At 43.9% G+C, this 19,987-nt stretch overlaps 1 protein-coding gene across 8 annotated transcripts in view; it reads right to left on the bottom strand.

Moving 5' to 3' along the window:
- The window catches only part of FUT8 (fucosyltransferase 8), a 133,259-nt gene that overhangs the window by 81,554 nt on the left and 31,718 nt on the right, over nucleotides 1-19,987 (bottom strand). For 5 of the 8 annotated variants that reach the window (XM_075613534.1, XM_075613528.1, XM_075613535.1 and 2 more), the window contains exon 2: nucleotides 7-138. The gene's annotated coding sequence lies outside the window, so the exon portion shown is untranslated. Of the gene's footprint in view, nucleotides 1-6; nucleotides 139-15,989; nucleotides 16,089-19,987 lie in introns of those variants that run through there. The other 3 variants (XM_075613530.1, XM_075613533.1, XM_075613532.1) reach the window with 3 other exon arrangements.

Here is a 19,987-nt window from a genome sequence, read left to right as displayed (position 1 = left end):
ACCTACCTCAGTCACACACACTGGCACGGATCCACAAATCAAAAACAGATGACATCCCACCTCGTATTAAATTAGTTGCTGATGTAATATTGCAAGTTCTTAAATGTCAAACGAGGCCGCCACATCTTCAGTGGGTACCTGCAACACAACAAGGGAACAAATATTATTCGGCATAATGACTGTTCCCAAGCACACACACCGGATACCTCCCAAGGGGCAGAGCAGATGGGATCTATCTTGCTTAGCAATAAGAATTAGTTACATCTACAATATGCTGAAACACACAAACAATATATCTTTAAAGACGCACTCAATGCAACTACTGCCGGTATATTTATTAGTTAGAAATTGCGTACACTGTTATTTAATTTTTTATTTTCTTTGTTTGCAAACCTCCGTTTTACTGCCCCTATCTCTTCCTTTCTAGGGCATTATAGGCCATGCAAGGCATTGTAATATATTGGGATGGAGTTGACAAGATACACCACCCTTAAAATGCCCATGTTAAGTGAAAATAATGGACAATTTCCAAGGGTTCAAAATGTATTTGAAACAAAATAAAAAAAACAAAAACGCACAAAATCAAATCGATTTTATTCGGTTAAGAACGTTCCACTTGTACTAGTTTAAAAAAAAAAAAAAACCCTATTCCCTGTGCATTACTTATAAGGAAACAACACTCTTGTTTTCCACAGCGGAGTCAGCTGGGGAATAGTGATGAAATAAACAGATTAAAGCAAGGAAGCATAAAACAGAAAGAATATCTATAAAACAAAGACACAAAAGTCGTTGGGCATTAGGTGTGTGTGTATTGAATAACGACTAAACAAAAAAAACACTAAGACAAGTAGCAGTAAATTAATTACACATCATAAAAATATTTTTTAAAAGATGATATTTTCTGCTCTGTAAACAGGGCTGGCTAACTCCAGTTCTCAAAGGCCACCAACAGGTCAGGTTCTCAGGATATCCCTGCTTCAGCAAAGGTGGCTCAATCAGTGGCTCAGTCAACGACAGCCACCTGTGCTGAAGCAGGGGTATCTTAAAAACCTGACCTGCTGGTGGCCCTTGAGGACTGGCGTTGGCCAGCCCTGTTTTAAAGAGATTTATCTAAAGCAGCAATCCGTGCTGCTAGGTTTTTCCCCTACATACACATATATTTTCCCCCACTCTCTCTACAGAGGACTCAAGTTCCCGAGATCTTTAAATATGAAAAACCCTCACAAGAATTATTGTCCAGAAAAAACAACATGGCCGATAGGGTCAGGCTCACTGGCAGCCAATTAAAAACCATCGACCGATGACATTGCAGCTTCTGATTGGGTGAACCAAACTGCCATCTTTGTTTTTCCTTATATGTTAAAATCTACACTGTTGTGGCTTCTAAGGCCTAACTGAACTAGTGGCAGTACCGGGTTTAAAAAGGGTTATTTAAGCAACCTATCAATGTAATCAGGTCCCTTACCAAGATTCAAATCCACACCTAATAGGAAATTTCCACTTGTTTGCTTGTGTAAAACTGAGTACTATATTCTTTGTTTAATTTGAATATTATTTGGTAATTACAGTTCTTCCACATTATCTCTTCAAACAAGTGATGCTTCTATCCTTATTAGCAGAACAAATGAGTAAAGGCAGTGGTGCTGAACTGCAGTCCTCATGCCCCCCACCCCCCCCACCCCCCTCTCCAACAGGTCAGGTTTTCAGGATATCCCAGCTTCAGCACAGGCGGCTCAATCAGGGGCACAGTTGAGGACTGAACAACCTGTGCTGAAGCAGGGACTAACTGAGCCACCTATGCTGAAGCAAGGATATCCTGAAAACCTGGCCTGTTGGGGGGAGCTTTAGGACTGGAGTTGAGCGCCCCGGAGTAAAAGGGATCAAGCACTGACCAACAATTACGTTATAGTACATGCAATAGTTTACAAAAGGTCTAAAATCACCCAAAAGTCCCAGGTAAACTCAGTAACCCCGCCGGCCCCTCACAAGCCTTTTCTAAAGAAGACATTTTACCTAGTGAGCAGGATAGCAACATTTGTTCATTTTGGTACTAGGAGGGACTGATCCTTTAAAGCAGCAGTCCCCAACGCACATGGGGGGGGGGGGGCTATTAGTTTATAATTACCTGGGTTAGTCTCTCCACCAGATGGTCAATAAAGGATTGTCGTCATTGGGAGATGTTGTATAAAAAAAACGAATATGAAAGCGTGGGCACCAACAAAAAGTCGTATCTCCCAGCAGCACGAAAAACTAAAAATACCTTGGGAATCAGGGGATCCCCTGAAGGTTGGTTCAGAGATATAAATATATAGATAGATATACTGTATTTGTTATTGTACCTAAAAAGTGGGGACTGCGGCTCTAAAGGATTGCATGTGGGTGATTAATTACTTTTTTTTTTTTTAAACACTAAAATCAAGCATTTTAAGATTTAAAAATAAATAAATACTTATAGGAGTTAGATTAAATAAAGTAAAGAGAATCACCTCAACTTAAACATGTAAATTAAGTGTAACACATTGATACAGCTTTCAGAGTAATACGGTCTGCTGTTTGGAACAAAGCAATAGATCTGTTTGTGATACTTTGTTGCCAAAGAGCTGAGCTCAAGAAGGTGTGTGTCAGAGCCTCTTTCAAAAGAGGCAGTGGATGTGACTATCTAAATGCAGCCAAAGGATGATCTAGCAACCAAAGGATGATCTATATATATATTGTTTTTAATACCATTAGGCGTTACAAACAAAAAACAATGCAGACTTTATTCTCTAATACTACAGAACTGACTAATGCTCATGCTTTAAGCATATGTAGGAAACCATTACATTGATTGATTGATGTATCTCTCTCTATATACATATACATATACACACACACACACACACATCTATATCTATATAATTGAAAACGTTGTATGTTGGCTGTTCTTATGGGCAATCAGATTGGTCCGTCGGTCTGTCACTCAGCCTCTGGCCAATCTGATTGCTCCGTGGCCCGCCACCGCACACGCCTCTCATTGGCCTGTGTGGTTCTCTGACCACACCTACCCCACTGACCACACCTACCCTCACCCCTGCACACTACTCACACTGTCCGGCCCTCCAGTACCGCGTCAACACCCCCCCCCAGCTCACCCGCCGGCTCCCCCTCATCAATGACCCCCTCCCCCATCACCCGCCTGCTCTCCCTCATCGCGCGGTCCGTTACCTCTGGCCGCTACCTTCCCCCTCGGCACAGTCTGACCTCACGGCCACGCCTATGCAGGTCAGTCACACCACCCTTCACTCCCTGGGCTACACACTCCATAACTCGCACCGCGTGCGCCTCTTATCCACTGGCTACTCACAGTGCACCACGGACACCACCTGCAACCTGACAGCAGGGAGCAAACCACCCACCTGCCGCCTCTCACCCGCACTCTCGTCCGCTGTCTCTCTCTCCACTCCCGGCCGCCGCCTCTCTCACACACTCCCGGCCGCTGCCTCTCTCCACTATCGCACGTGTGTGTGTGTGTGTGTGTGTGTGTGTATGTATACACACACGCATTTATTTTCAGGCTCCTGGTAGCTCAAAGTTCTATTTGCCTCATTGGTCCTGGAGAGATCTAGATTGGCTGCAGGCTGTGATGCCATTTATGGGACCAACAGAGTTCTATATAGATGAAAATCCAACTGAGCCACTCATTGAGCCACCTGTCCTGGTGGCCCTTGAGAACTGGTGTTGGCAACAAATGGAAATGCCCTAAATAGAAATATTAATAGCAAATATGGCATATTGCAATAGGCAAATTCTTCATGGAATTCCCCTCTACATGAGTACGGTTAAGTGCTCTGGGGAAGATGGGAAATGGATCTGAATGTAGTTTGATTAATTGCAATAAATGTATCACGAATTAGAGCGACTGGTAAACTAATGCTAAGCTTGATACAAGCACAATACGGAGCCATCCACAAGTTACATGGAGCTGGAAAAAATATATCTACGTTAGCAGGGACATTATTTTGCAAAACCTTTCTGTTCCCACAGATCCCCTATTAATTTGCCATTTCTGAGACACCCAACCAGCTTCTGAACAGATGAATTCCTACATGAATACTAGTTAGGAATGAAAAGGAATTGCTTTATCAGTATTAATGCTACATCTTACAGGGGAGTAATGGCATATATAAAATGCGATGGGGGCTATTCGTTAAACAGTGATAGTGCCGACTGGGGCACTAACCCATTGAGGTCAATGGCAGATTACGTGCATCAGTGTCCCACTTGACACTATTGCAGTTTAATTAGGAACGCCAGTGCTCCTACTAAAGCAGCAAAACGTGTGAAACCTTGTATGGGTTTTTAAAATAAATCAGCTCTGTAGTATTCCATAATCCTCACGTTTTAAAGTATCCTTCGATTTCTATAGCAGGCTTTTAGCCCACATTCCATGCAGTGCAAGATCTTTGCAACACTTTCCTTTTCATAATTTGTTGACAATGTTCCCAGCAGTTTGAGCTGCAAACTGCAACAATAGATAATGTTATCTTAGTATTATAAGGATACCATGTAGCTGCTGTTACACTTACAGACGGATTGATTGAAACTGAAAGGCAGCCATTGTGTTAGGCACAAAATCAGTATTTCGACACATTGTTTAACAGGAGCACCAAACAATTGTCATCTTAGGTAAGAATGTAGAATTTTATACATTGTCACATGCTTTACATATAGAAACAAAACAAAAAAAGGGAGGGGTGGATGTAGTATTGCTGCTTTAAGGCAAAATATTTCACAAACAATACACCAAGATCACTTCATAATTTGTTGTAATAATCAGGATATTTTAGGCTTGGTTACCCGTGGGTGACCCTGAACCCTGGTCAAGAAACACTATCCCTTATTCAATATGTTGTGAAGAAGTTTTTCCCCTGGCTCTGGAATATTTGAACCCCATTTGAATGAACGAAGCTTAAATCTTCCAGTGCAAGGAGAAGACCGCTTTTCCCAGAATATTGAATAGGGTAATGACGTTGACCTGCAAGACCAGCGCCAGTTTCAGGCTGCATCAGTCGGATCTCGCCTCCTCCCTCTCTCCCATCGCTAAGCAGTGTGTATAGCACAGCGGACGCTAGAGAGGGTGGCAGGAAAGTGATGGAGGCGAGACAAGGAGAGAGTAGTGGGAGAGAGTTAGTGAGGTGTGAGGGTTTTTTGTTGTTGGGTTTTTTTTTTTCTCTTCACCAACCAGGCATCAAACATGTCCTTTAAATCTACTAAAACATCTCAACATCATTTTGTCCAATGTGAACGTGGAGAGTCAAAGATGGAAAATAACCATATTACAGCCGCAACATAAATCTGCGACACTCCTTGTAGTAAACGAATGGAGAAATCGCTTTCCTTCATTCTTTCGGCCAAGCTTCTGTTCATCACAGACGCCTGATGCTTGCGTTATCTTCACAAAAAGTTTGTCTTGTAAGTTAGCCTTTACAGTGCCCTAACAACGTGCCAGGTATACCGCAGATACTTGTTTTTTTAGGGCGTGATCGGGCTGACCGCTCTGATGGAGCAGGCAGTCCGATGTAAACTGAGTTGGAGTCCCTTCTACTTTTGCTGCCGGGCGCCAGTCATAGTCATGTGATTGTTCCTGGAGCGATCACGACAGGAAGTGCAGGAAGTCTAGTGCCACTGAAGCTTGGTCCCCTGACGAAGTTGTAACTAGCGAAACGCGTATTGGTGGCAGTGCTCCGATAAAACGTGATGTCAGACGGACGTCAAGGAAGAAGCAACCCCAGCAGAAGCTGAACAGGAGCTGCGTATACGCGGATGCGAGGGGTAATCTGTTTACCGGCGACTGAACGGGGGACCTAGATGAGAACAGACTCCCAGGCACTTTTGCACTCGGATATCGGACAACGTTGATTACGCCTTCTACACCACATTGCACCTCGGATTTGTATATGTAAGTCAGAATTGCGTGCTATTGCCAATTTTAAAGTATGGTCTTTCACTAAAATCTGACTGCACTTGTCCCATCTTGGGATTGCATTGGCATTTTAAGAGTGATGCATTTAAAGTGATCATATTAAGTGATAATATATAGTTAGACAATAGTTTATATCTTTACTTTTCTTCATGCAAGACCAATAACCTCAGCTAATATGACATGGATCTAATTGATTCTCTTCACAGGTATATCCCTGATCTGCAAGTCCTGATTAAAAAGAATTACCTACCCGGCTTGTATTATTGATCTTTTGGTATGTTAGAATATCAAAAGGTGTGTTTTTTTCTCTCTTAACTGTGTGCTACTAATTGACCAACTGGAAAAGCTGATTTATTGGGGAGGGGGGAGGGTCATGTGACTGCTTTAGAGGTATAAAACCAACAACCCCCCTGCATTGGCAGGGATTGCATTGGCTTTTTAAGAGTGATGCATTTAAAGTGATAATATATAGTTAGACTATAGTTTGACTATAGGTGACTGGGGACTGGATCTACTGCAAACTCTTGTACACAAGACAACAAACGGTGATCTTATATGACCACACTATGATCCAATGCTTGTTAGCCTGCACACTTTAACCCCCCCACCCCTTTACAACTTACTTCACTACAGCCTCTCTCAACACTGACTGCACACAACTACCTCCCATACTCACTCAGCCCACTGCAAACCCTGAATAGACCCTAGCACTGCAATAAAAAAAAATATTTGACAAGGAAAAGGCCAACCCCTGCTGTTTAGTTTGCACGCACACTTGGCTCACAACAACTCCATGCAGCATTACCTACCTCTGGCATAATGAACCTGGTATATACGTCAACTTTGTTCTTTCTCGTGGCCTCATTGAAATGTTACTCCCTTTATCCACTACAAACTCCTCCCTCCTGGCCCACACCCAACATCAGCATACACCCTGGATTACTCAAAAGCCTTGCACTATCTACTGAATGTTGGTGGAGAACTCTGAAAACCAGCACACCAACCACGCTCACTCTAATGGTAAACACTACAAATTTCCAACTTGCAAACAACTACTCAAATTTCTACTCATACTATTACTCTCTTTAGCAGGTGATATTGAACCTAACCCAGGCCCTCCCTTTTCAACTCTGTCCCATACCTCTGAGAATACCCCCTTCAAATTCCAAAAAGGGCTATCTATCGCCCATATAAATATCCGGAGCCTGCTGCCCAAACTGGATGAACGAAGAGCATGGTGCCTTATGCATAAACCCAAAGCCATCGTTCTCACAGAAACATGGCTAACCCCTAAAACTCCCGATGCAAATATTGCCATTCAGGGATACTCCATATCTAGGAAAGAAGAGAGGAGGAGGGGTGTTATTATATATCGCAGACACCTTACAATTTACACTGTTAAATTGCCCCCCAAGCCCACCCTCTTTTGAAATTCTAGTTGGCAGAATCTGCCTCCCCTTTTCTAAACCCATCTTGCTTGCTGGCATCTACCGCCCCCCTAAAGCCCCTCTACAATCCCTGACTGATATCACCCAGTTTCTTGGCTCCATTTCCTCTCTGAATGAGAAGAGTGAGCTGCTAGTTCTTGGGGATTTCAACTTCAATTGGCTTGACCCTAAAAACCACAAAATCCAGATACAAATCAAGTCGCTTAACCTATCGCAACTCATTTCCCAACCCACACGGACAAATCTGAAATCGCACAACCATTCCTTGCTAGACTGGATTCTCTCCTCAAATCCCAGAAGAATCCAATCCTCTGGCATCCTTCCTGATATTTTCAGTGACCTTACAATAGTGTACTGTGTAAGGAAAATTAAACAGCCCCAATCAAGCCCTACAGTTCTCCTCACGAGAACATTTAGAAACTTTAACCCACAACAGTTTCTTGCTGACCTTACCAACTGCCCTTGGCACAGAATCGATTTAATTCCCGACCCTGATTCTGCGCTCGACTATTTCCAATCCGAGTTCTTAAAACTCTGTGATACCCATGCTCCACTACGCAGAATAAGGGTACGGGGGGCCCACCTTCCATGGGTCACAACTGACCTTGTAGCACTCTACCAGTTCAGGGATGCCTTGTGGAAAAGCTACAAAGTAACTGGCACTACCAAGGATCTTAATCACTACAGATGCCTGCGGAACATGTGCACAAGGCAAACAAGGCATGGAAAAGCACAATATTACTCTGACAATCTCCTCCAGAATACATCAAACCCAGCTAACTTCTGGAAGGTTATCAACAATATATTCCAGCCGTCTAACCATCAACAACCAAGTAATATCACTAAGGGGAATATTACTCTGACAAATACCACTGATATTGCAAATGCATTCTATGATTACTTTGTGGGGTGTGCTACTAACTTATTAGCGAAACGCAACCCAAACCTGAATCTCATCATGGGAGTACCCATATAGCCCCAAAATCTCCCAACACTGCCCACAATTTTAAATTTGGCCCAGTATCCAAAGAGATTACACAAGCGCTCCTCAAATTAAAACTAAGCAGCCAATGCGGACCTGACTTACTACAATCTAGGTTCCTAAGACTTGGTGCCTCAGCCATTGCCAAACCAATTGCTTCCATAGCCAACTCTATCCTGTCTGCAGGCCATATCCCTAAGACCTGGAAAACTGCCAGAGTTGTCCCAATCTTCAAAAGTGGGGACAAAAACACTGTCTCAAACTACAGGCCAATCTCACTTCTCCCAATACTCAATCCAAAGTCATGAAAAAATGTGTCCACTCCCAATTTAGCGAATTCTATACCAAGACAAATTTCCCTAGCCAATTCCAATCTGGCTTTTGCCCCAAACACTCCACCGTAACTACCCTGCTAAACGTTTGCAATGAAATCCAGTGTGGAATGGAACGGGAACAACTCACTGGTGCAATATTCCTAGATTTTGCAAAGGCTTTTGATACTGTTGATCGTGCTATCCTGCTTAAACTCCAGAGCTCTGGAATAGGGAAGCATGCTTTAAACTGGTTTCAGTCCTACCTATCAGGTAGATCCCAACTTGTGTCCATCTCAGGCTCTAATTCCAACCCCCAGGATATCACTTGTGGTGTCCCGCAAGGCTCTGTTCTGGGGCCCCTACTCTTCTCAGTGTTCATCAATGATCTTCCCACAGCTTGTAAGGAAGCTTCAATATACATGTATGCAGATGACACAATCCTATATGCACACACCCATAGCCTCTCCGACCTTGAACACATACTTCAGTCTGACTTTGAGACTCGAAAACTGGATTTCCCAAAACAAACTGTTTTTGAACACTGACAAGACGATAACAATGGTATTTGGGACCAAGGCTAAATTTTTATTAAAGCTTCCAGTGACGGAGCTCCAGATCAGAACCAACGCTAACACCACCCTAACTCCTGTTACTAGTTTTAAATACCTGGGCATATGGTTTGACTCCCACTCAACATTCGGGAAGCACATTGATACCCTGACATCCAAAACCTATGCCAAACTAGGTGTACTTTACAGGAACAAATCCTCCCTAAGTCTGCTGGTCAGAAAGTGTATCGCACAACAGATGTTAATGCCAATTATCGACTATGGAGACATAGTCTAGGGCTCAGCACCCCAAACTCACCTTAGCAAACTTGACACCCTCTACAATTCAATATGCTGTTTTGTTCTGCAATACAACTACAACACACATCACTGCGAAATGCTCAAAGAACTAGATTGGTCATCACTTGAGTACAGTATAGGCGCAAAGTTCATCTTTCCTGTCTTGCCTTCAAAGATTTTCTGGGCAAGCTACCCAGCTATCTGAACAAGCTCCACACCCCTCCCACACGCAGCACTTATCATCTGAGATCTGACTCCAAAAGACTGTTCATGGTCCCAAGGTTGAGCAAAGTATCCGGCCGCTCTTCCTCCTCTTACCGTGCACCCCAAAACTGGAACAACCTACCGGAGACTCTCACATCCCCCACCAGCTTAAGTTCTTTCAAAACTAAGGCAGTCTGACATTTTAATCTGGTCTGTAATTGTTACATAAGCCTATAATATTTATTTTCTTTAACTGTGCATACAATGTCTTGTATATAATGTGAACCCTGTTCATTTATGTAACTGTATTTGTAACCATGTATTATTTGTCTTAGCTCTATGCCCAGGATATACTTGAAAACGAGAGGTAACTCAACGTATTACTTCCCGGTAAAACATTTTATAAATAAATAAATCTTTTCTTTATTTTATGTGCAGATTCCCCGGAAGGATCTGGAAGAGCTGAGAAACCCAAGCTCTTCTAAGGACTGAGCTAGCAACTAATGTGTGTGAACTACTTTCATCTTTTAGGAATTATCTAACATTTTATATACTTCTACTTTGTATGTCCTTAATTCCCAGTGGGGGTGTTTAGTTGAGCACAGAGTTTTGTGTATGTGTACTAAAAACGGTATCTGGAATGCTTTCATGTAATAACGGTGTGTACTTATTACATCAAGAAAGGCCGAAATAATCAACGTTATCACAATAATCAAGAAAAATCAACCCAAGTAATGGACTCCCTGATCTCCCTGTGTGTGCCGCTATGTTCAGTGTTCTGGGCCTCTCTGCTGTCCAACGGTCACCTCCTGTGAGGTCATTTATGACTCTGCCTGTGACAGGGACCATTTAATAAGAGCAAGATGGCGGGAGGGGGGGAAGAGGCGAAAAGCTTTCAATTTGATCATAAAATGTTAATTTAAGACTTTCTTTACCAGTAATGTATCCCCAGTGTTAGACGTATATATTTTGCTGGATCATTTGGTTACACTGCATCTTCTTATAATTTAGGGAGAGCTGAAAGGTTCATGCATTTACATTGATATGATGCCTGGAACATCTTGTGCCATAAATGACATCACCAGTGCCACCAACATGGCAGCCCTCTGGTTCTACGGTCACAGGCCCTCATCAAATATACTATAAACCTGCCTCCGCCGTACCGAAGAAGATTTTAGCCCCATTTGAAAGGAGTTGAACGTCTCCATAGTCCTTTTTTTATTTTAAACCTAAATAGATAAGAAAAGCTATTCCGCGTTCTCCGGGGCTTTTCGGTTTCCATTTACAGAAATGTTAATGACAGTGACATCTGAATGAATGACAATGACACATCACTGTATTATCACAGCGAACAACCCTGCAAGGTCATAAGTCAATACCGTCCTGGAACAACTAATTAGTTAAATATCAGTTGTAGGTGAATGAAAACTAATTTGTTTAGAAGGTGAACTGCTTTCTAGTTAAATCAACACTGACATTTTTTTATAGGGCGATTAAAACCATTTCTAATTAGTGCTTTAGTTTCTCATCGCAGAAAGATGGAAATGTCACTGGGATATTTGTTTGCTGTATTGTGGAATGGAAAGTTGCAATTAAAAAGTAAAAAAAAAAACACAAAAATAAAATATACACAGAGAGAGGCTTGCAAATGTGGCACTTAAATGGCAAAATTACCAGGTTTGGTATGAAATATGCTTATTATTTGTCAATTTAGTAACAATCAGGCTTAACGGCATAATGATTGTTTTCCTCGATTTAAATGTATTCTCCATGCCCACCCCACCCCCTCCCCCCCCCCTTCGCTACTCTTTAAAACTGCTGGACCCAGCTTTTTTAAACCGTTTTGGTATTTGTTTCAGTTTCCATTACTAAGAAACCCAAACCCTGAAGAACCAGGTGCCAGGAATGGTCTAAAACAGAGTTTAGGGATTGTTCTAAAAGCCTTAGGGGTTAAAGGTTGTATGATCATATCTGGATATAGTTTGGAGACAATGGTGGATTTTTAAGGCGATATCATATTTGTGCATATATTTATTCACGTACATTTTTAGAATTTAACAAAGGAGACCAGCTTGAGTTTTTATGCTCGAATAAGGAGAGGTAGGTAGAAGATCGATGCAACAGCCGCTCCAGTGTTACTCAGACTCAACAGGGTGAATGAATAAAATGAAAACTTTATTTAAGCTACATAAAACAGATACTCTGATGGACAAGACCAAGAGACCTCCTCCCACGCGTTTCGAGCAAGATTGCTCTCTCTCAAGGAGTATGACGTAAGCAAAAGGAGGGCACTACTTAAACCTCCCTTCTACTAATTAACTGGTGCATTACACCTGTAATCCTTAATTATTTAACATGATACAGACAAATTGGACCCAAAATATTGTTCCAAAAAGTTCCCACCCATTGATATTTGCCAGCCAAGGTAAACGGTCTTCAACTTCTAGTTCTATACCATTTATTTCGATCTTTGCGGAGTTTCATATGGGATATATTTGTTGAACATTATATCGGTCTTGCCGAGTTTCATATGGGAGGTTTACTTTCTTACTTGCTTCGATGAGTACTCTGATTTGTTGCTAAAGGTCTTCTGAACTTGTGGCAAAAAATAAAAATGTCATCTGCAAATCGTAGGTGATCAAATATTCACCACTGACCAATTCCTTTTAATTCCCAATCTAATGTCTTGAACAATTCAAGTGTTGCAGTGAAAAGCTTTGATGACACGGTGTCTCCCAGCTACACTCCCGTCCTGATCCTTATCTTGCTTGTACCTTCATGGAATCTAATGGCGGATGTGGTATTTTCGTGACTATTCTTTATAGTATCAAAGTATGTTTCTTCAACATTTTGTCTTCTTAGTCCGTTTTGGATCGCTGAGGCTCCTTCAACACTAATCCACGAATGCAACGCCGAGTGGTGGATCGTATCCATTACTTTGGGAAATCCCTCCTTGTACAACTTGGATGTGATCCATTGTGTTGTATCAACTGCACAATCCCACTTACTCACTAGGCTAAGCGAAGTGCAGGGTCTGTGGCAGCCAAATAGCGAGTATCTTATAAAAATCTTGTATGCGATTGGCAGTAGACTGATTGGCCTATAGTTCTTGAGATCTTCTTGGTCTCCTTTCTTGTGGATGAAGAGAACTGTGGTATTACTCCATTATTCTGACATTTCCCAGGTCTCCGAGCAGCATGTAAAGAGTGTTACATACTGTACATACAGTGCAGCAGAAAACACTCGAGTAAGAAATGATGGTCAGGTACTAAGTCACATGCACTCCCATGGAAGGGACCGCAGCGCTGAATAAAGTACTTTGTGTGGGAGTACTTGCTTTATTTTAAGTTTTATTTGGCTGAAGGCAGCGTAGTTCGTTTAAAGAGATAAAGGGGAAGAACAATATTTACCAGATAATATTGGAATGAAACAGACCCAAACAAAACAGAGGCTGGTGGGACATAACATGACCGGGTGAGGGTTCTCGGACAGCCGCGGGAGCCCACGTTACAGCTCTGTATTGAGTGAACCCGGCGGCCACATTCCTTTCCTTTTACTGGCATTTTAACCTGTGGGTATCTCTGGAACCGGGAGTGGTCCCACAGCTCTTACTGCAGGGGTACCAGGGCACCCACTGATTGAACCCCTTCAGTGCCCTATGGAGATACAGCGCACATCGGGAGTGTCCTTATGACGTTCCGTGTACGTCAGGAGTGGCCAACTCCAGTCCTCAAGGGTCACCAACAGGTCAGGTTTGAAGGATGGATAATCTCTTAAAAAAGAGTGGATGCGCCGCACAGGTTTGAAGGATATCCCTGCCTCAGCACAGGTGGCTCAATCAGTCCCAGCTTCAGCACAGGTTGGTTAATCAGTCCCAGCTTCAGCACAGGTGGCTCAATCAGCCCCTGCTTCAGCACAGGTGGCTCATTCAGAGGCTCAGTCATCGACAGCTTCTGATTGAGCAACCTGTGCTGAAGCATGGATATCCTGGAAACTTGACCTATTGGTGGCCCTTGAGTGGGCCTCTCCTGCTGTACGTCATGGCCCTACGGTTGTTTTGTAGCGGGTCAAAGACTGAGCCTCTGAGCCACTTGTGCTGAAGCAGGAACTGATTGAGCCACCTGTGCTGAAGCAGAGAAATCCTGAAAACCTGACCTGTTGGTAGCCCTTGAGGACTGGCGTTGAGCACCCTTGTGTTAAAGAGCTGCAGCACACACAGGGCTTTTGAAGTGTCCATACACTTTTTGGTAAAGCTGTGATAAGAGATACTAAGCGTGAGGATCACTTCCTCATTCCAGCACCTCCGCTTGATAAATATAGTAGGATGAAATGTACTTATCGTGTTTACTGGAGAAGAATAACCGACGTGACTGACTGGAGAGGACTTTTTATTCCCCGGCTTCCCTTGAGAAAATATTTCAGGACAATACAGACAGGAACGGCATCTTTAAAAAGGTGCAATCCCACTTAGCCAGCCCCCAAAAATTACCTTTTCTACACAATTTAACAAGCTCATTGGCTTCCTCCAACTACCACAACCGTGCTAAAAACAAAGATGTGGGTGCCTTTGTTACTTTGGAAATGAATTACAAAATGCAGTTCTTAGGGGGCCTCTGAAGTATTAGTCAACTGTGTCTCTTTACCCTTATTCCACCAGAGTCAGAGATCCAGTAAACATTAGGGGAGGGTGGAGAGAGGGGGTGCTGCCTGTGCAAACTCGTGTTGAACACACAGTGACAGACAGAAGGGAGCAGACAGAGGAAATCACTCCCCTTAACAAATTTCATCTTATCACACTTAAGTAATATCTTTACCAAATGATGTAAAAATACTTATAGGTGTCCAAGTTGGTATAAAACAAAATGACATTTAAAAAAAATCCGTCACCCCAGATGCGAGACCCTAAACATGTGAATGTCACTAGTACATTGGTCCCAAGACTGGTTGCCCCTTCTAAGTAATATTAATACCGAGTGACGGCCCCCTCCTGCATGGCGCGGTCCTTAACCCAGAAATGGCGGAGGCGTTTCAGATCACTTCCTGTGCTCCAGAGGAACGGAGGACGGGATCAAAGAAAGCACTTGTTGGGCATGACGTAACCCCTGGAGTGCCAGACACCATGGCGTAAGGAGTACATCTTGGGGCACCCAAAGGGTTCATTTAAGTTATGCACCAACCTTTTAGGAATAAAATAAAGTCCCCCATATCGTACAGTATTGTGAAGAAATCTTTAATAAAGAAAAAATAAACCTGCATGGGGAACTAGTTCTTTAATCACCTATTTAACCATTTAAATCAGCAATCCTGACACACAGACACAGACACACACACACACACACACACACACTTCTGGGTATTTTTGGTGTCAGATCTGACTGCACGGATAGCTGCCTGGGTCACCAATAGTAAACCTTGACACGCTATACTGATAATGTTGCGGCCTTTCTATTGGCCGCTGGAGCGAGCCCCGACTCCGGTGGCCGTTGTTTCCCCAGTTTGCCTGATGGACAGACGGACCACCCTGTGCTCACCAATCCAGAACCAGGGGTTCCTGGTTGAGGCAATGTAACCAGGATTGTAGTTTGTAAAAACACGGTGAGCTGAGAATTGGAAAGGGTTCGATTTCCCCTTTTGTCTTATGCCACTGTGTGCAACAAGAATTTGCACAAGCAGACCCCCGTCTCTCCCTCCCTCCCCGTAAAGCTGGGGTGGCCAACTCCAGTCCTCAAGGGCTACCAGCAGGGTTTCAGGATATCTCTGCTTCAGCAGAGGTGGTGCAGTCTTCGACTGAGCCATCTGTGCTGAAGCAGGGATATCCTGAAAACCTGACCTGCTGGTGGCACTCGAGGACTGGAGTTGAGCACCTTTGCCGTAAAGAGTAAAGAAAATACTTGACTGACAAACACTCCTATTCAAAGGACATAAGAAATGCAATTTGTAATTTATTTCCAATGAAGCCAAAGCAGCCAAATCTTTGCTTTTAACACAGCCACAGAAGTTTCAAGAAGCCAACAAGGATTGTTAAATGCCCCTTCAATATACCACTTCTTTCAAAGACCAAGCTGAAATACTAGAACACAGCTAGGGAACACACAGGATACCATAACAGGGTTAGTGACGAGGGTATAGACGGAAAATAGGCTTCATTGTAACAGCCACGGCAAGGACTTCATGCCGGATAAACCACACAGTGATATCCATTGCTAATCTACTATTTATAAGTAACCGTACCTGGGGCCAGCGGTTAGGGTAGCACTCGCTCTCCTTCCCTTTGCCAACATCAAAAAGGTTTCTCCGCACCGCATGGAAAGGTCCGGCTTTTCTCAGGAACTGCAATTAAAAGCCCTGCTGCTCTTATTACATAGAGGAGCTATCCGAAACCTCACAACAGCTTAATGGGAATATATATAATGGGAAGTTGAAGAAAGACATTAGCAAAGAAAGATCAGCGACACCGAATGCACATGCAGGAGATTCAGGGGTTCAAAAGCTTATTTTATTAGTGGTAAGGGGGAAAAAGAATTGACATCTAAATTACAATTAATAATGGAGCTTTAAATTAGGGAATGTGTTCCAAAAACAAACTAAAACAGGGGGAGAGGGGAGAAGCCGGGTGTAACAAACAAACTACAAGGTCTATTCTGGGACCCTACAACATTACCAAACATATACTGAGATGGGGGCACCTCGCTCGGAGAGCCTGAAAGAGGAGACACACGTTTCTTCCGTCATGGCAGGAAACCCGCCCCCTACACACGAAAGGAGTCGACGCTGAACGGGTTAATAGGCATGTGACAGCAAAAAGGAAATGATGTTGGCGTTTAAGGGCAGTATGACAGGCTGCTTTACCACAGCTAGGCGATCAGCCACTCTTCATCCGCAGGAACGCTGCTTAACCCCGACGTCGCCAGCGAGAGAATAAAGGTACAGGCCACCCAAAAACTGAACGGCCTTGAAAGTGAGCGTCCCGCCATGCCCTTAACAGCAGGTGACCAATTCCTTAGTATCGACGCTTCCAGATGGGGAACGCTTCAACAAACCTTCAAAACAAGTTCCCATCTACTTTGCAATATATTATATACAGTGAGGAGCCCAGGCAAGTCTGGTCTAGGATTCACAGGGCGTTCTCTTCCCTCTATGCAGAGGATGGTGCGCCTGCACTTGAAGTCTTGCACTCCTCCTCCGTAGGGAGGTGATTAGATGATGAGTGCCAGGGCATATGGAGAGAATTGTCTGTTTCGGACTCCCCAATGGAAACGAGCTACAAAAGCTTTTATATAACGTATTTGACGCCTGTGAGAGCAGAAAAACATGTTGCACTCTTTTAAAAACCGCCTGTACGCGCGAAACACATTAAGAGTGGTCTATCCTGCTTACGCCATGTTGTCTTTCATCAATAAAGCGTTTTTAATTTAACTTTTGCATTGTTGCCCCAACTTTTTTTCTGCAGGCTGTGCTCCGCTGTTTTTATCTCCTGGATTTCCTGCTCAATTATTAATAATTAATTCCAGGTTGGAAGCAGGGGGTTCTCCCGAGCTGAAGCCCGTTGTTTTCTGCTTCCAGAGATACTTACCACCGTCGCGGTGCCGGTATCTGTGGAGCTTGAAAAAGTCAAGATCGTGCTGGCCAATAGGAAGCAGCGGGGGATGATGTCACGGCTTCCTGTTGGCCCCCCCTGACCCGGGACATTTCAACGTCGTCATTTCGTTAGGTGCAAAAGTTCACTGGCTGCACATACTGGCAACCCCTATAGAAGTATCTCCGTTATCAGGGGGTCCCCGGAGCTGAAATGAATGGGGTTCATCTCCGTAGATCCCCTGCTTCAATCCAATGTAAAAGAAAAAGAGCTTGAATTGCCTCTTTAAATATCAAAACGCTACAACATCGGATCTCCTTAGGCCGCGCTTATAGTGAACGCGATGGCGACGGCGCTCGCCGTCAATACAAATACTTAATTTACCTTGAAGGTGCGCATAGTGCGCTGCGACCGCGCGACCCGGTGGCAGAATCCAGGAGAAAAAAGAAATGGTCTCTCCAAGCGTGATGTCCGCGTCACATGAAGCGGTTGAGCCAATGAGGCCAAACCGCTCGCCACTCCTCCCTCTCACCTGAAAATCGCCAGCAGCAGAGAGAGAAGCAGAGTTCACCGATCGCGTTGCGGCAGGCGTGCGCCATGTGCATGCGCTTCGCCGCGAGGCAACTATAAGCCTTATCAAGAAAACGACAGAAGACAGAAGGGTTTAGTGATTGTTTTGAACAGATCTATTGGGCTGAAAATACCAAGATCCCTCCTACACCGAATAATGTGCAGTATTAACGCTGTGCGGATCAAGATTAAAGAGGAAATGTGCAGATTATAAAATCAATTTACCAGCACTTCTGTAAGAGATGATTGAACTCTCTTGAATACTAACCTCTCTAGTGCTCTGAAATAGGGATGCATGCTTTAAACTGGTTTCATTCCTATCAGGTTTTGTTCTCCAATGCAACTACAACACACATCACTGCAAAATGCTCAACGAACTAGATTTGTCATCACTTGAGTCTAGGCGCGAAGTTCATCTTTCCTGTCTTGCCTTCAAATACTTTATGGGCAAGCTACCCATCTATCTGAACAAGCTCCTCACCCCTACCACATACAGCACCTATCATCTGAGATCTGACTCCAAAAGACTTTACATGGTCCCAAGGTTCAGCAAAATATCCGGCCGTTCCTCCTTCTCTTACCGTGCACCCCAAACCTGGAACAACCTACCAGAGACTCTCACAGCCAGCAGCTGTCTACGTTCTTTCAAAACTAAAGCGGTCTCACATTTTAATCTGGTCTGTAACTGTTACACACGCCTATAATATATATTATCTCTAACTGTGCATGCAACGTCTTGTATATAATGTATACCCTGTTTAACCATGTATTCTTTGTCACCATAACTCTGTGCCCAGGACATACTTGAAAACGAGAGGTAACTCTCTATGTATTATTACTTCCTGGTAAAACATTTAATAAATAAACAATTTCTTTACCTTTTGTGTTATTGTTAGAATTTAAATCTCCCTATTATGTCAATTTAAAATGTAGAAAGCATTTTACGATGTGAATTGAATGTTGTTTCAATGTTTAATGTGCTTTGAAATATTGTACCAGGCAGGGAATATACAATAACATTTAAAGAAAAAAAGAAAAGAAAAACAGGTGACCGACCTAATTAGTCTATTTTTTGCTTCCTAGTCGCTACTGATTGGGTCTGGACATTAAGTAAAAAGGTGGCACTGTGTGCTTATGTGCATGTCACTGCCCAGAATCCCTTGTTTGCGCTCCCCGACTGCTTTCCCCCCCTGCTCACGCCCCCCACCCTCCTTACCTGCTCTCTGGCTTCGGCGGCTTCATATGACATCATGACGCCATGTGACGTCACGTTGCCATGCCATTTGATGCCGCGTTGCCGAAGAGCCGACTGTAGGTAAGAGATGTTACAGAGGCCTCATGCCTCCCCCAGCATTTAATTTAAATGCCTTGGGGAAGAGGGCAAAACCTCTGTAACTGCCGCCCCCACCCCTCCCCCCCATTCAAAATCCCACGCCCCCCCCGTTTGTACTCTCCTGTGCCAGGAGATAATGGGGAAAGGCGGCGTTGCAGACCTGTCTGAGACATGTGAATGTTCTCACAAGTGGTAGTTTTAGTTGCTAAATAAAATGTAAAATACAAAATCTGCATTAAAATGGCCACATGGTAACTCCCGCTTATCCTTGTTTGTTTCACCCCCGTGGGCAGCACAGAGATGTTTTCCATACACACTTTAAAGGTCTTATCACAGACACGGTCTTATCCTGACCTTCTAGAAGTAAGGCTCTTTGAAGTCCCGTGGGGGTCATAACGTGAGGGTCTTGGGCCCGGGCCCCGGTGCCTTCGTCCACGCGGAGGCGTGCAGAGGCTGTGAAGTCACCCGCGTCAAGCTGGTGCTTTCCCTGTCCATGGTGGACGGGCCGTGGGCGGCGTTCCTAGGGGCATGTCTAGGGGCGACACGGAGCTGGCTCGCCCTCATTGGGCGAACCACTCACGTGACCTGCCTGTCGCGCCAAAAAATCAGTTTCAACTGAATTCTTGCGCAACGCACTCCCCCTCCCGCCTGCGCCCGGTTTATGGGTGCGATCAATGCCTTAAGGCCCCGCGCTGTCTCCCACGCCATGGACGTCACCTTAGCCGCCATGTTACCTTTGTTTTTTGAGCC

This window comes from Ascaphus truei, chromosome 9, assembly GCF_040206685.1.
Source record: "Ascaphus truei isolate aAscTru1 chromosome 9, aAscTru1.hap1, whole genome shotgun sequence".
In the NCBI taxonomy this organism is placed as follows: Eukaryota; Metazoa; Chordata; class Amphibia; order Anura; family Ascaphidae; genus Ascaphus; species Ascaphus truei.
The sequence above is the reverse complement of the archived record's forward strand: the minus strand, read 5'-3'. Positions and strand labels throughout refer to the sequence as shown.